At 45.8% G+C, this 13886-nt stretch overlaps 1 protein-coding gene across 2 annotated transcripts in view; it reads right to left on the bottom strand.

Annotated features, from left to right (window-relative positions):
• Positions 1-13627, bottom strand: part of LOC144610708 (sphingosine 1-phosphate receptor 2-like) — an 85228-nt gene extending 71601 nt beyond the window's left edge. Inside the window, exon 1 of one of the 2 annotated variants that reach the window (XM_078429613.1) lies at positions 13608-13627. The gene's annotated coding sequence lies outside the window, so the exon portion shown is untranslated. Of the gene's footprint in view, positions 1-6957; positions 7035-13607 lie in introns of those variants that run through there. The other variant, XM_078429612.1, reaches the window with a different exon arrangement.
• Between the last annotated feature and the right edge of the window lie 259 nt (positions 13628-13886).

Below are 13886 nucleotides of genomic sequence, written 5' to 3'. Positions count from 1 at the left end.
AGCCTGCACCATTCAATATGATCATGGCTGATCATCCAACTCAGTATCCCGTACCTGCCTTTTCTCCATACTCCCTGATCCCTTTAGCCACAAGGGCCACATCTAACTCCCTCTTAAATATAGCCAATGAACTGGCCTCAACTACCTTCTGTGGCAGAGAATTCCACAGATTCACCACTCTCTGTGTGAAAAAAAAACTTTCTCATCTCGGTCCTAAAATTCCCCCTTATCCTTAAACTGTGACCCCTTGTTCTGGACTTCCCCAACATCAGGAACAATCTTATCATATCATATCATATATATACAGCCGGAAACAGGCCTTTTCGGCCCTCCAAGTCCGTGCCGTCCAGCGATCCCCGTACATTAACACTATCCTACACCCACTAGGGACAATTTTTACATTTACCCAGCCATTTAACCTACATACCTGTACGTTTTTGGAGTGTGGGAGGAAACCGAAGATCTCGGAGAAAACCCACGCAGGTCACGGGGAGAACGTACAAACTCCTTACAGTGCAGCACCCGTAGTCAGGATCGAACCTGAGTCTCCGGCGCTGCATTCGCTGTAAAGCAGCAACTCTACCGCTGCGCCACCGTGCCGCCCCTTCTTCCTGCATCTCGCCTGTCCAACCCCTTAAGAATTTTGTAAGTTTCTATAAGATCCCCCCTCAATCTTCTAAATTCCAGCGAGTACAAGCCGATTCACTTATTCACCTCCCTGTTCCCAGTGATCAATTTGCGATTTACCAAATCACCGTACACTCTTGGTCCTAATATGTTCAAAAGATCTAAGTGAAATGTGGGAGGGTCGAGGTCCAGCGGCCATAGCCTCAGGATATAAGGACGTTCCTTTAGAAAGGACATGAGGAGAAATTTCTTTAGTCAGAGGGTGGTGAATCTGTGGAGTTCATTGCCACAGACGGCTGTGGAGGTCGTTAATGGATATTGGGTACTGCCTGCCCCACTGAGTTACTCCAGCATTGTGTTGTTTGAAGGGTTTAGCTGGTGAAGTAGTGTAAGATTTTAGTCTTCAAGCTACTAACCTTTTTCACTCAGAAGGATTTATTTATTGTTTAAAATTCAGATTTAATGATGCTTTAGAGAGTCATTATTAAACAAAATACCTCAACATTGAGTCACAAAATGAAATTGCTGGGCAGATACCCAAGGGTTTGGTCAAAGAGGTTGGAGTTCCAAAAAGGGAGAGAGAAAAAAAGAGAGAGAGAGAGAGAGAGAGAGAAAGAGAGAGAAAGAGAGAAAGAGAGAGAAAAAGAGAGGAGAGCGAAAGAGAGAAAGAGAGAGAGAGAGAGCGAGAGAGAGAGAGAGAGAGAGAGAGAGAGAGAGAGAGAGAGAGAGAGAGAGAGAGAGGGGGAGAGAGGGGGGGAGAGGGGGGGGAGAGAGAGAGAGGTAAGGAGGAGGGAAGATTAAGGGGGCGAATTCAAGAGCTGAGGGCCTTGGCAACTGGATGCATTTTTAGATTTTATTTTTAGATTTAGAGATACAGCGCGGAAACAGGCCCTTCGGCCCACCGAGTCCGCGCCGCCCAGCGATCCCCGCACACTAACACTATCCTACACACACTAGGGACAGCTACAGAGAGAGGTTGAACAGGTTGGGTCTTTATTCTTTGGAGCGTAGAAGGTTGAGGGGGGACCTGATAGAGGTTTTTAAAATTTTGAGAGGGACGGACAGAGTTGACGTGGGTAGGCTTTTCCCTTTGAGAGTGGGGAAGATTCCAACAAGGGGACATAGCTTCAGAATTGAGGGACAAAAGTTTAGGGGTAACATGAGGGGTAACTTCTTTACTCAGAGGGTGGTGGCTGTATGGAATGGGCTTCCGGTGGAAGTGGTGGAGGCAGGCTCGATTTTATTATTTAAGAGTAAATTGGATAGGTATATGGATAAGAGGGGATTAGAGGGTTATGGTCTGAGTGCAGGTAGATGAGACTAGGTCAGGGAGAGTGGTCGGCGTGGACTGGTAGGGCCGAACGGGCCTGTTTCCATGCTGTAATTGTTATATGGTTATATGGTTATATAGGGACAATTTTTACATTTACCCAGTCAATTAACCTACAAACCTGTACGTGTTTGGAGTGTGGGAGGAAACCGACGATCTCAGAGAAAACCCACGCAGGTCACGGGGAGAACGTACAAACTCCGTACAGACGGCGCCCGTAGTCAGGATCGAACCTGAGTCTCCGGCGCTGCATTCGCTGTAAGGCAGCAACTCTACCGCTGCGCCACCGTGCCGCACATTGCTGACAGTGGGAGGGTAGGGTTGCCAACTGTCCCGTATTAGCCGGGACATCCCGTATTTTGGGCTCAATTAATTTGTCCCGTACGGGACCGCCCTTGGCTTGGTGACGTCACCACCCCGCGCCCAACGTGACCTCGCCCAGCTAGCGGCCACGTGCTCCCACTCCACCAATGGCGGCCGCCATTGGTGGAGCGGGAGCACGTGTCCGCTGGCTGGGCGAGATCAGGTGGGGCGCGGGGCGGTGACGTCACCCTTTGTCCCGTATTTGGGAGTGAGGATGTTGGCAACCCTATGGGAGGGTGATGTTCGGCGATGAGCAAGAGGCCAGAATGAGAGGAGCACAGAGGGGTCAGATGTTGAAGTGTTCACAAAGATTACAAGCACAAGAGAGGAGCAAAGCAGTGGAGAGATTTGAAAGCGAGCATTTTAAAATCGAGGCATTGCAGCATAGGCCAACTCGGACAAGAGGGGAAGGTGAACAGGTGGGACAGATTCAGCCGATCAAAATTAAAATTATATTACTCCCCTTTTCCTTTTTTCTTGTTTGTTAAACATTCATCAACTTTGTATCGAATGCTTCAATCGTGAATACCTGGTAAATAATTTCTATACATTTCATACGGAAGTCCATGTCCATTACAGTGGAACCTCATCTCATGGATTTAGTTTAGTCCAGTTTAGAGATACAGCACAGAAACAGGCCCTTCGGCCCACCGAGTCCACACCGACCAGCGATCCCCGCACACTAACGCTATCCTACACACATTAGGGACAATTTACATTTATACCAAGCCAATTAACCTACAAACCTGTACGCCTTTGGAGCGTGGAATGAAACCGAAGATCTCAGAGAAAACCCACCAGGTCACGGGGAGAACGTACAAACTCCGTACAGACAGCACCCGCAGTCGGGATGGAACCCGGGTCTCCGGCGCTGCATTCGCTGTAAGGCAGCAACTCTACCGCTGCGCCACCGTGCCGCCCGGCTGTCTCAATGTTGTGTCAATTGAACTATTTTATTCACTCTCCTTAAGGTGATATCTCTCAATGAAAGTTTTGATTGTCCTTGGAAAACCCAGCTGTAGTTGCCATTCTTTACACGTTATCACAGAGGGTAAGACAGACACAAAATGCTGGTGGGCCAGGCAGCATCTCTGGAGAGAAGGAATGGGTGACGTTTCGGGTCGAGACCCTTCTTCAGACTCGACCCGAAAGGTCACCCGTTCCTTTTCTCCAGAGATGCTGCCTGACCCGCTGAGTTACTTACTTCGATTTAAACCAGCATCTGCAATTCTTTCCTCCACAGCCTGGGCATTGTTAGCTGTTTGCTAGGTGAGAACAGAAAGCTGGTGTGATTTGGGTGGGGGAGGGATGGAGGGAGAGAGAATGCAGGGGTTACTTGAAGTTAGAGAAATCAAGATTATAACCACTGGGATGCAAGCTTCCCAAGCTAAATATGAGATGCTGTTTCTCCAATTTGAGTTTAGCCTCACTCTGACAATGGAGGAGGTCTAGGACAGAAAGGTCAGTGTGGGAATGGGACGGGGAATTAAAGTGTTTGGCAACCGGGAGATCAGGTAGGTCCAGGCGGACTGAGATGATCAAGTCTTAAGGTCATGAGGAATAAGAGTGGAATTAGGACATTCGGCCCATCAAGTCTACTCCGCCATTCAATCATGGCTGATCTATCTCTCCCTCCTAACCCCATTCTCCTGCCTTCTCCCCATAACCTCGGACACCCGTACTAATCAAGAATTTATCTCTGCCTTAAAAAATCCACTGACTTGGCCTCCACAGCCTTCTGTGGTAAAGAATTCCACAGATTTACCACCCTCTGACGAAAGAAATTTCTCCTCATCTCCTTCCTAAAAGAAAGTCCTTTAATTCTAAAAGGTGTGACAGACGTTAAAAGCTGAGCACAATCTTACTTTTCAAGTTCCACCTACTTCACAACAGATTGTCAATGGATTATGCTGAGGGTGGGGGCAATGGTGGGAGGTCAGGTCTCTGAAGAAGCAAATCGGAGGTAGAGACTCCTCACCCATGGCTGAAGTGTCCCTCATGAACTGGAAGAATTCAGTATGAAACACATGACGTCCATTTGTTGGCCTGCATCCACCATGACTGGCTGTATTTTAATCTGAACACCCTCAGGAGGCTGATCTCATGAGGCCTTAAACGAAAACAATTTGTGCGCCCACTCATAAATAATTGCTTCATCTTGGCAATTCTGTTTTCCAAATAGCTGTCAGTTCTGAGTGGATGCTAAAGTTCATGTTGTTGCGTGCAAGGAAATGATTTAACCCTTTCACTCTCCGGGATTGCTCGCTACCCAAGAGCGTCATAGAGTCACAGAGTCATACAGCACAGAAATAGGCCCTTCAGCCCAACTTGTCCATGCCGACCAAGATGTCCCATCTATACCTCCAGAATCAGGGACAGTTTCTTCACAGCTGTTATCAGGCAACTGAACCATCCTATCAACAACTAGAGAGCTTTTCTGAGCCACTATCTACCTCATTGGAGACCCTCAGCTATCTTTAATAGAGCTGGTAATGGGTAGCACAGGGTAGAGTAAAATAAGAGGAGGGATGGGACTGATGGGATTGTTCACTTGGAGCTAGCATAGACCCAATGGGCGGAATGGTCTTTTTCAGCCCATTGACATTTTGGTTATTTAAAATCTATTGTTTTTATATTTAAATAAAATGAACTAATGATTCATTAGTCTGAAGAAGGGTCTCGACCCGAAACATCGCCCATTCCTTCTCTCCTGAGATGCTGCCTGACCTGCTGAGTTACTCCAGCATTTTGTGAATAAATACCTTCGTTTTGTACCAGCATCTGTAGTTGTTTTCTTACACATTCAGTATGAAGTGATCTTTGTCGAAGGAAATGCCAAACATCTACCTCGAAGTTTACTAAGTTCACATCTGAAAAGCTGGGCTTCGATTTTTAGATATCTGTAAAGATCAGAAACCTACCCTATAAATTTCTCTTAATATCTGCAATTTTTAATCAAATTCCCATTTTTTATAAATTCATGAAGATATAAACAAATGTAATCTAAAATCTTCTTACAATTTAACCCTTGGAGACCATCAACATTGTGCCAATGTATCCAAAGTGTGGTGTCAGTCCCAGGTGTGGTCCAAGCAAGGTTTATATCGTTGTTATAGAGTCATAGAGTGATACTGTGTGGAAACAGGCCCTTCAGCCCAACTTGCCCACACTGCCCAACATGTCCCAGCTACACTATTCCCCCCTGCCTGCATTTGGCCCATATCCCTCCTAACCTGTCCTAGCCATGTAACTGTCTAACTGTTTCTTAAAAGTTGGGATAGTCCCAACCTCAACTACCTCCTCTGGCAGCCTGTTCCATACACCCACCACCCTTTGTGTGAAAAAGGTATCCCTCAGATTCCTATTAAATCTTTTCCCCATGTCCTCTAGTCCTCGATTCACCAACTCTGGGCAGGAGACTCTGTGCATCTAAAATTGCATTGTCGAATAAGTTCTAGCCCCTTCTTCTCCAGTCCCTGGTTATAAAAGCCAGCATTCAGCCAGTTGTTTTGATTGCTTTGTGTTCCAGTCCACAACACATTAATGATCCGTGAACATCGATGTCCCTGCGGACATCTGAACAATCACTTCAGAATCAGAGCATCAACTTTGTTTAACGTCATATTCCTTAGTTTAGATTAGTTTAGTTTAGTTTAGTTTAGTTTAGATTAGAGATACAGCATGGAAACAAGCCCTTCAGCCCATCGAGTCCACACTGACCATCGATCACCCATTCACAGTAGTTCTATGTTATCCCACTTTTCCCATCCACTTTCTACACACTAGCAGCAATTAACTGAGGCCAATTAACCTACAAACCTGTACGTCTTAGAGATGTGGGAGAAAACCGGAGCGCCCGGAGGAAACCCACTGGGTCACAGGAAGAACGTGCATTATGCCCAATGCCAGGAACTGTACATTTTACACCTATGATCAATCATCTTTCATCCTCACTTCTTAAATAGCCATAGGCCAAATCTTTTGAGCTGCAGCATAGAAGGACAATGCAGTGATTTATCATACTCATAGAGTCTCACAGCACAGAAACAGGCCCTTCAGCCCCTTGAGTCCATCCATCAGGTCACCCATTCACACCAGTTCTATAGTCTCGACCTGAAACGTCACCCATTCCTTCCCTCCCGAGATGCTGCCTGGCCCGTTGAGTTACTCCAGCATTTTGTGTCTACCTTCGATTTAAATCAGCATCTGCAGTTTTTTTTCCTACACACCAGTTCTATGTTGTCCCACTTTTGCATCCGCACACAAGAGGCAAACCCACAAACCCGCACGTCTTTGGGATGTGGGAGTAAACCAGAACACCTGGAGGAAATCTAAGTGGCCACAGGGAGAATGTGCAAATTCCACACAGACAGCCCCCAAAGTCAGGATCAAACCCAGGTGCCTGGCGCTGTGAGGCAGCAGCTCTACCAGTCATGCCTCTGAGCTTCCCCCAGTTATGGTGATTCTTCTTCCACTACAATGATCAGCATTGGTGAAAAGAGGAACAGAGTTAACATTTCATGGTTGAAAACACTTCATTGGAAATGGGAAAGAGAGAAAAATAGTTAGTTTTCAGTTAAAAAGAGAGTGGGTTGGGATGAATAATACAGCATCTCTTTCCACAGATGCTGACTGACCTGATGGGTTCTTAAAGCATTTTCTGTTTTTATTTCAGATTTTCATTCAATCTTGAATCTTCAATCTGGCACCCCACTCTCTGGTGAGTTTTAAACAATAAAGATTGTATAAGCTCTTAGAATGGAAACTATACAAGGACCGGCACTGAATAATATTTTCAATATAATATTATATTCTAGTTTAGAAATATAAATATAATTACTGCACAAGTATATACCTATTAATTCATAATTTAAACTGAGTAAAATTTGTGATACATTGTGATATTTTGTGATCGTGATCTTATATCAGAGATTGGCTGGAAGCTACCAAGCAACGATACAATGGTACTCTGGTGCTGCATTTGTCACATGTACCGAGGTACAGTGAAATTCATTTTTCTTTGCAGTTCAGTATGTATCACTGCACATAAGCTCTTAGATACATCTTAGATAAACATCTCAGATACAGTACAAGTGAATATCAGTAGTACACTGAGACAGTATACAGAATCGACAGTTTTTGGCGCCATTTATTTATTTATTTGCTGATTTATTTGCCCACCAGTGGAGTAGCAACTAGAGTTGCTGCCTCACAGCGCCAGAGAGGCAGGTTCGATCCCGACCTCGGGATTAGAAGGGACATCAGATATGACTTCGTAAGATTTATCAGTGAGACAAATTCATAAGTTCTAGGAGCAGAATTAGGCCATTCGGCCCACCAAGTCTACTCTGCTATTCAATCATGGCTGATCTATCTTTCCCTCTCAACCCCATTCTCCTGCCTTCTCCCCATAACCCCTGACACCCGTACTAATTAAGAATTAACCGGTATAATGGAGTTTAAAAAGAACTCCCGGAAATATTTTAGAAACAACGAACTGCAGGTCCTGGTTTATAAAAGAAGACACAGAGTGCTGGAGTAACTGAACAGTACTGCGTGTCTTCTTCCAGAAATCTTTTACTGAGTGTCCAATAAATATGAGATAGTGAGACGAAAAAATGTATTATTTTGTAACTTAAAGTTTACATTAGAAATTTCTGGATGTTTAATAAAATGCATTAAATGTGTCAAGGGAACAGTATAATATTTGCAGTCGTGAATCTCCATGGTGATACAGCTTGCTTTTGGTTTATTGTTGGCTAATGAATAATGCTGCATGTGTTTTACATTTCATCTAACGCTCCTCACAGTATGTGTCTCTCTCAGCTGTGGGCATCCTACGTGTGAAACACTGCTCTTGGTTAATTGTCCAGCTCCACACAAACCCAGCTCTGTTCCTTTAATTCTCCCAGGTGGCCTCTGGTTTTTGGAAATGGACACAAAGTGCTGGAGTAACTCAGCGGGACAGGCAGCATCCCTGGAGAGAAGGATTGGCACTTTGGGTCGAGACCCTTCTTCAGACTCTCGACACGAAATGTCACCCATTCTTTCTCTCCGGAGATGCTGCCTGTCCCGCTGAGTTACTCCAGGATTTTGTGTCTATCTCCGGTGTAAATCAGCATCTGCAGTTCCTTCCTACACATTTTGTCTTATTATTGGGTGTCAAAGCTCATCCCCAGGCAGTGATGTGATGTGATGTGTTGGTGTGGGGAAGTGGTAAGTAGATCTCATTAGTGTTTGTATGGGGGCACTCCAATCATCCATTCCAGTGATTAAACTTTCTTGGCTGTTCTACCTGGAATAATGGCACAACAAGGGTCCAAGATGAGATCACAGTTTCGCTTAATTCCCCTTTGCTCTGGACCAAGGATAAATTATGTCAGTGACTGACTAATACAATGTTGGCAAAGTTAAAGAAACTATTTTATATATTTGAGTCTTCTTCACAACACAAGATGGCGTACAGCATGGGACAGTCGGACAGTCAAGTGGTGCAGCAGGTAGAGCTGCTGCCTCCCAGCGCCAGAGACCCAGGTTCAATAGACAATAGACAATAGGTGCAGGAGTAGGCCATTCGGCCCTTCAAGCCAGCACCGCCATTCAATGTGATCATGGCTGATGATTCACAATCAGTGCCCTGTTCGATCCCGACCTCGGGTGCTGTCTGTGTGTGGAGTTTGCATGTTCTCCCTCTGACTGCATGGTTCGAACGTGGCACTGATTGTGAATCATCAGCCATGATCATATTAAATGGCGGTGCTGGCTCGAAGGGCCGATTTCCTCACACATCCCAAAAGTGCGTGGGTTTGTAGGTTAATTGGACTTTGTAAATTGCCCCTTCAGTTTTGACTGTTTTGTTGCTTGAGACAAAGGCTTGTGTTTTGAACAGTTCGTGGCTGATGGTCAGAGCCTCAGAGTCTGCATCTGGACTTGAAAATATTCCCAAAGCATGATGTGCAGGGGTAATTAATTTTATAAGAGTAATGGGATAACATAGACCTATTGTGTGAATGGGTGATTGATGGTCAGCATGGACTTGGTGGGCCGAAAGGGCCCATTTCTAGGAGCAACTAGGCTTGTATACACTGGAATCTAGAAGGATGAGAGGAGATCTTATCGAAAAGTATAAGATTATTAAGGGGTTGGACACGTTAGAGGCAGGAAACATGTTCCCAATGTTGGAGGAGTCCAGAACAAGGGGCCACAGTTTAAGAATAAGGGGTAGGCCATTTAGAACTGAAATGAAGAAAAACCTTTTCAGTCAGAGAGTTGTGAATCTGTGGAATTCTCTGCCTCAGAAGGCAGTGGAGGCCAATTCTCTGAATACATTCAAGAGAGAGCTAGATAGAACTCTTAAGGATAGCGGAGTCAGGGGGTATGGGGAGAAGGCAGGAACGGGATACTGATTGAGAATGATCAGCCATGATCACATTGAATGGCGGTGCTGGCTCGAAGGGCCGAATGGTCTCCTCCTGCACCTATTGTCTATTGTCTATTGTCTATGCTGTGTCTCTCAACTCGAGAAAAAACATTATCTAGTTTATCGCGTGCCTCAGGTGAAGCTATCTGAATGGGCCAGGATGGAGTTGAGTCGATACAAGTTGGAGTTACAAGATGCGATAGATAGAGGTGATTCTAGGTGACTGTGTCTCAGACAGCAGCATTGAGAAGTAGGGATTATGTTGCACAAGACTGGAACGTGAGATCAGATTACAAAGCAGTGAATCATGCTGTGTTTCCGGATCCCAACTATAAAGATAACGTGGCCATTAAAGGAGGTCAGTCAACTTTCTGATCACCATCTATTGTTAATGAAGAAGTAGGAGCATTATTTTCAGAATCAATAGTGGACACTGAATTGTTTAGTTTAGAGATATAGCACGGAAATAGGGCCTTCGGCCCATCGAATCCATGCTGACCATTGATCACCTATTCACACTAGTTCGATGTTATCCCTCTTTCTCATCCATTCTAAACACACCGGGGGCAATTTTACAGAGAGCCAATTAACCTACAAACCCGCACCTCTCTGGGATGTGAGAGGAAACCTGAGCACCAGGAGGAAACCCACTCGGTCACAGGGAGAATGAGCAAACTCCACACAAACAGCACCCGAGGTCAGGATGGAACCCGGGTCTCTGATGCTGTGAGGCAGCAGCTCCACCCGCTGCACCACTGTTGTTCCTTCTCGCTTCAGTCTTACGTCGAACCTCTCAAACCAAGGCTGGTCCCTCACTCTGGACTCCCAGCATCAGGTGAAAGACCCACTCGGTACAGTCCCACAAGTACCATATGTTTCAGGTACGTGCAGGAAGGAACTGCTGATGGTGGTCGAAACCGAATATAGACTCTAAATGCTGGAGTAACTCAGCGGGACAGGCAGCATCTCGGGAGAGAAGGAATGGGTGACGTTTCAGGTCTGAAGAAGGGTCTCGACCCAAAACATCACCCATTCCTTCTCTCCAGATATGCTGCCTGACCCACTGAGTTACTCCAGCTTTTTGTGTCTTTGTGTCTATATGTTTCAAGCAGATCACCTCCCATTCTTAATCTGAGAGAGCAGATTAAGCCCATCCTGCTTCATCATAACTCCCTCATCTCAGGTATTAGTGAGCCTTCCCTTCACTATCTCCAATATCCCTCTCTCGTTCTCCCATCTTGTTTTGCTCTCCTCTTTCCCTGGTTTCTGTGCTTGCGTTTCTTCCCCCACCTCTTCATAGCTCCTCCATTTGTGTTCTGAGCCCAGAACTCAGAGGAAAGCTGCAAGCAGTGAAACAGTCGCCCACGTAAACATCATTCTTCCACTCCAGCCTGGCCAATCCCCCGCTTTAAACGTTCAGCATCTGCTTCTCTTTAAGCGGTGGGGTACATTCAAGGTCTTGTGTCAACGATCTGTGTAGGAGGCAGCTAGTTGGCAAAAGGTTCAGGAGAAGCGGGTCAGAGAGTCCTAAATAATAAAGCATAGAAACCACTGAAGGCATCTCTTTACAAACTGGTTTATGAAAGCAAATGCTCATCATATTAAAACGATTTTAAGAGTTGATTAGCCTCCCTCCTCCTTAATGCAGAAGAACATTAAGTGGTAGCATGAGACGTGGGGCCATGTTGTGTTAGATATGTGGGTGTGTGTGTTTCTCTCTCTTCATATGCGTCTAAATGCTTCTGTCTATCTGTGCCTATTTTGAATTGAATTTGAATTGAATACTTTATAGTCACATGTGACAAGTCACAGTGAAATTCTTTGCTTGCACACCCAAGGTAGGCAAATAGCTGCTACGTAAAGGGCGCTGACAAATGTATAAAATATTCCGCGCCAGCTCCTCCATTGTTTCCCCCTACCACCCCCTCACGACGGTCCCCACATGTCGGGTCCTCCTTTGCGCTATGTTTGTGCCTATCTTTAGTCAGAGGGTGGTGAATCTGTGGGATTCATTGCCACAAAAGGCTGTGGAGGCCAAGTCAGTGGATATTTTTAAGTCAAGTCAAGTCAAGTCAATTTTATTTGTATTGCACATTTAAAAACAACCCACGTTGACCAAAGTGCTGTACATCTGATTAGGTACTAAGGAAAAAAAATGAAACATACAGTAGCACGCAAACAGTTCACAGCGCCTCCTCAATGAGCCTCAAACGCTAGGGAGTAGATATATGTTTTGAGCCTGGACTTAAAGGAGTCGATGGAGGGGGCAGTTCTGATGGGGAGAGGGATGCTGTTCCACAGTCTAGGAGCTACAACCGCAAAAGCGCAGTCACCCCTGAGCTTAAGCCTAGACCACGGGATAGTGAGTAGCCCCAAGTCGGCCGACCTGAGGGACGACCTTAAGGCAGAGATAGATAGATTCTTGATTAGTACGAGTGTCAGGGGTTATGGGGAGAAGGCAGGAAAATGGGGTTAGGAGGGAGGGATAGACCAGCCATGATTGAGTGGCGGAGTAGACTTGAAGGGCCGAATGGCCTAATTCTACTATTCCTTATGACCTTATGACTTTATGAGCTATATTGATAACCTTCAATCACTGAGATTCACGACACAAGTCTCGATGTTTCCCCACAGTGTGGTCAGAGCCAAGGGTGTTATCTCCTTACTAATACAGCGTAGCTTTCAATTGCTGCATCTGGGAGATTTGTGTTGAGAATGCATAGGATTTTGTTGTTCAATTAAATTTATAAGCATTCATTTTGTAATCCGTACAGCACAATGAGTGATAGGGCAGCAACCCATTCACACCCATTACTGTACATGTCGAGTTAACAGCACATTACATGAACAGAGTACTCCTGATGAACTCAGTCTGAAGAAGGGTCTCGACCCGAAACGTCACCCATTCCTTCTCTCCCGAGATGCTGCCTGACCTGCTGAGTTACTCCAGCATTTTGTGAATAAATACCTTCGATTTGTACCAGCATCTGCAGTTATTTTCTTATACTCCTGATGAACGAAATCACTTATATTTAAAGGGTAATTTACAGAGTTCTCAAGAGACCTTCTTGATACCACAAAGTACTTCACAAATAACAAGTCATGACCTAATTCTGCTCCTTGAACTTATGAACATAATTCAGCTCTGAATTTGTCTCCGATAAATTTTACCTAGTCATATCTAGTGTCCCTTCTAATCTCCGGTGGTGCAGCGGTAGAGTTGCTGCCTGACAGCGCCAGACCGGGGTTCGACCCTGACTACGGGTGCTGTCTGTACGGAGTTTGTACGTTCTCCCTGTGACCACGTGGGTTTTCTCCGGGTGCTCCGGTTTCCTTCCACACACGAAAGACGTCCAGGTTTTAGATTTAGATTTAGAGATACAGCGCGGAAACAGGCCCTTCGGCCCACTGGGTCCGCGCCGCCCAGCGATCCCCGCACATTAACACTATCCTACACACCCTAGGGACAATTTGTTTTACATTTTCCCAGCCAATTAACCTACATACCTGTACATCTTTGGAGTGTGGGAGGAAACCGAAGATCTCGGAGAAAACCCACGCAGGTCACGGGGAGAACGTACAAACTCCGTACAGACGGCGCCCGTAGTCAGGATCGAACCTGAGTCTCCGGCGCTGCATTCGCTGTAAGGCAGCAACTCTACCGCTGCGCCACCGTGCCGCCCTTTTTGAAGATTAATTTGGGTCCTGTAAACTGCAAATTGTCCCCAGTGTGTCGGAAAGTTCTAGTCTATGGGGTATACACCAATCTACTGGTTGGTGCGGACCTGGTGGGCCGAAGGGCCTGTTTCCGCGCTGTATCTCTAAAGTTTAAGGTCTAAATTCTACCGAATCTCTACTTGAACTGACCTTTCCCCATGGGACATGCCTCTGTCACTGTGGCTCTCTCCCAGCACTTTGTCCGAGTCCTGGTTGTGCCAGCGATACATTGGTGGGGATCTCCAGAGGCTCAGTGGATGTGAGAAAGGATGGAGGGAGGGGGGGGGGGGGGGGGGGGGGAGGAGGTTGGAGAGAGGCTGCCCGTAAATAAACAGCAGTTTCAGTAAATCTCCAGCGCTGAAATAAACAAACTCCAATGCATGCTGTGCCTTTCCCGTCCGAAATTACATCACTAGATTTAAAAGGAGA

The sequence above is a fragment of the Rhinoraja longicauda genome, chromosome 37, assembly GCF_053455715.1.
Source record: "Rhinoraja longicauda isolate Sanriku21f chromosome 37, sRhiLon1.1, whole genome shotgun sequence".
In the NCBI taxonomy this organism is placed as follows: domain Eukaryota; kingdom Metazoa; phylum Chordata; class Chondrichthyes; order Rajiformes; family Arhynchobatidae; genus Rhinoraja; species Rhinoraja longicauda.
This window is presented reverse-complemented; position numbering and strand designations above follow the sequence as displayed.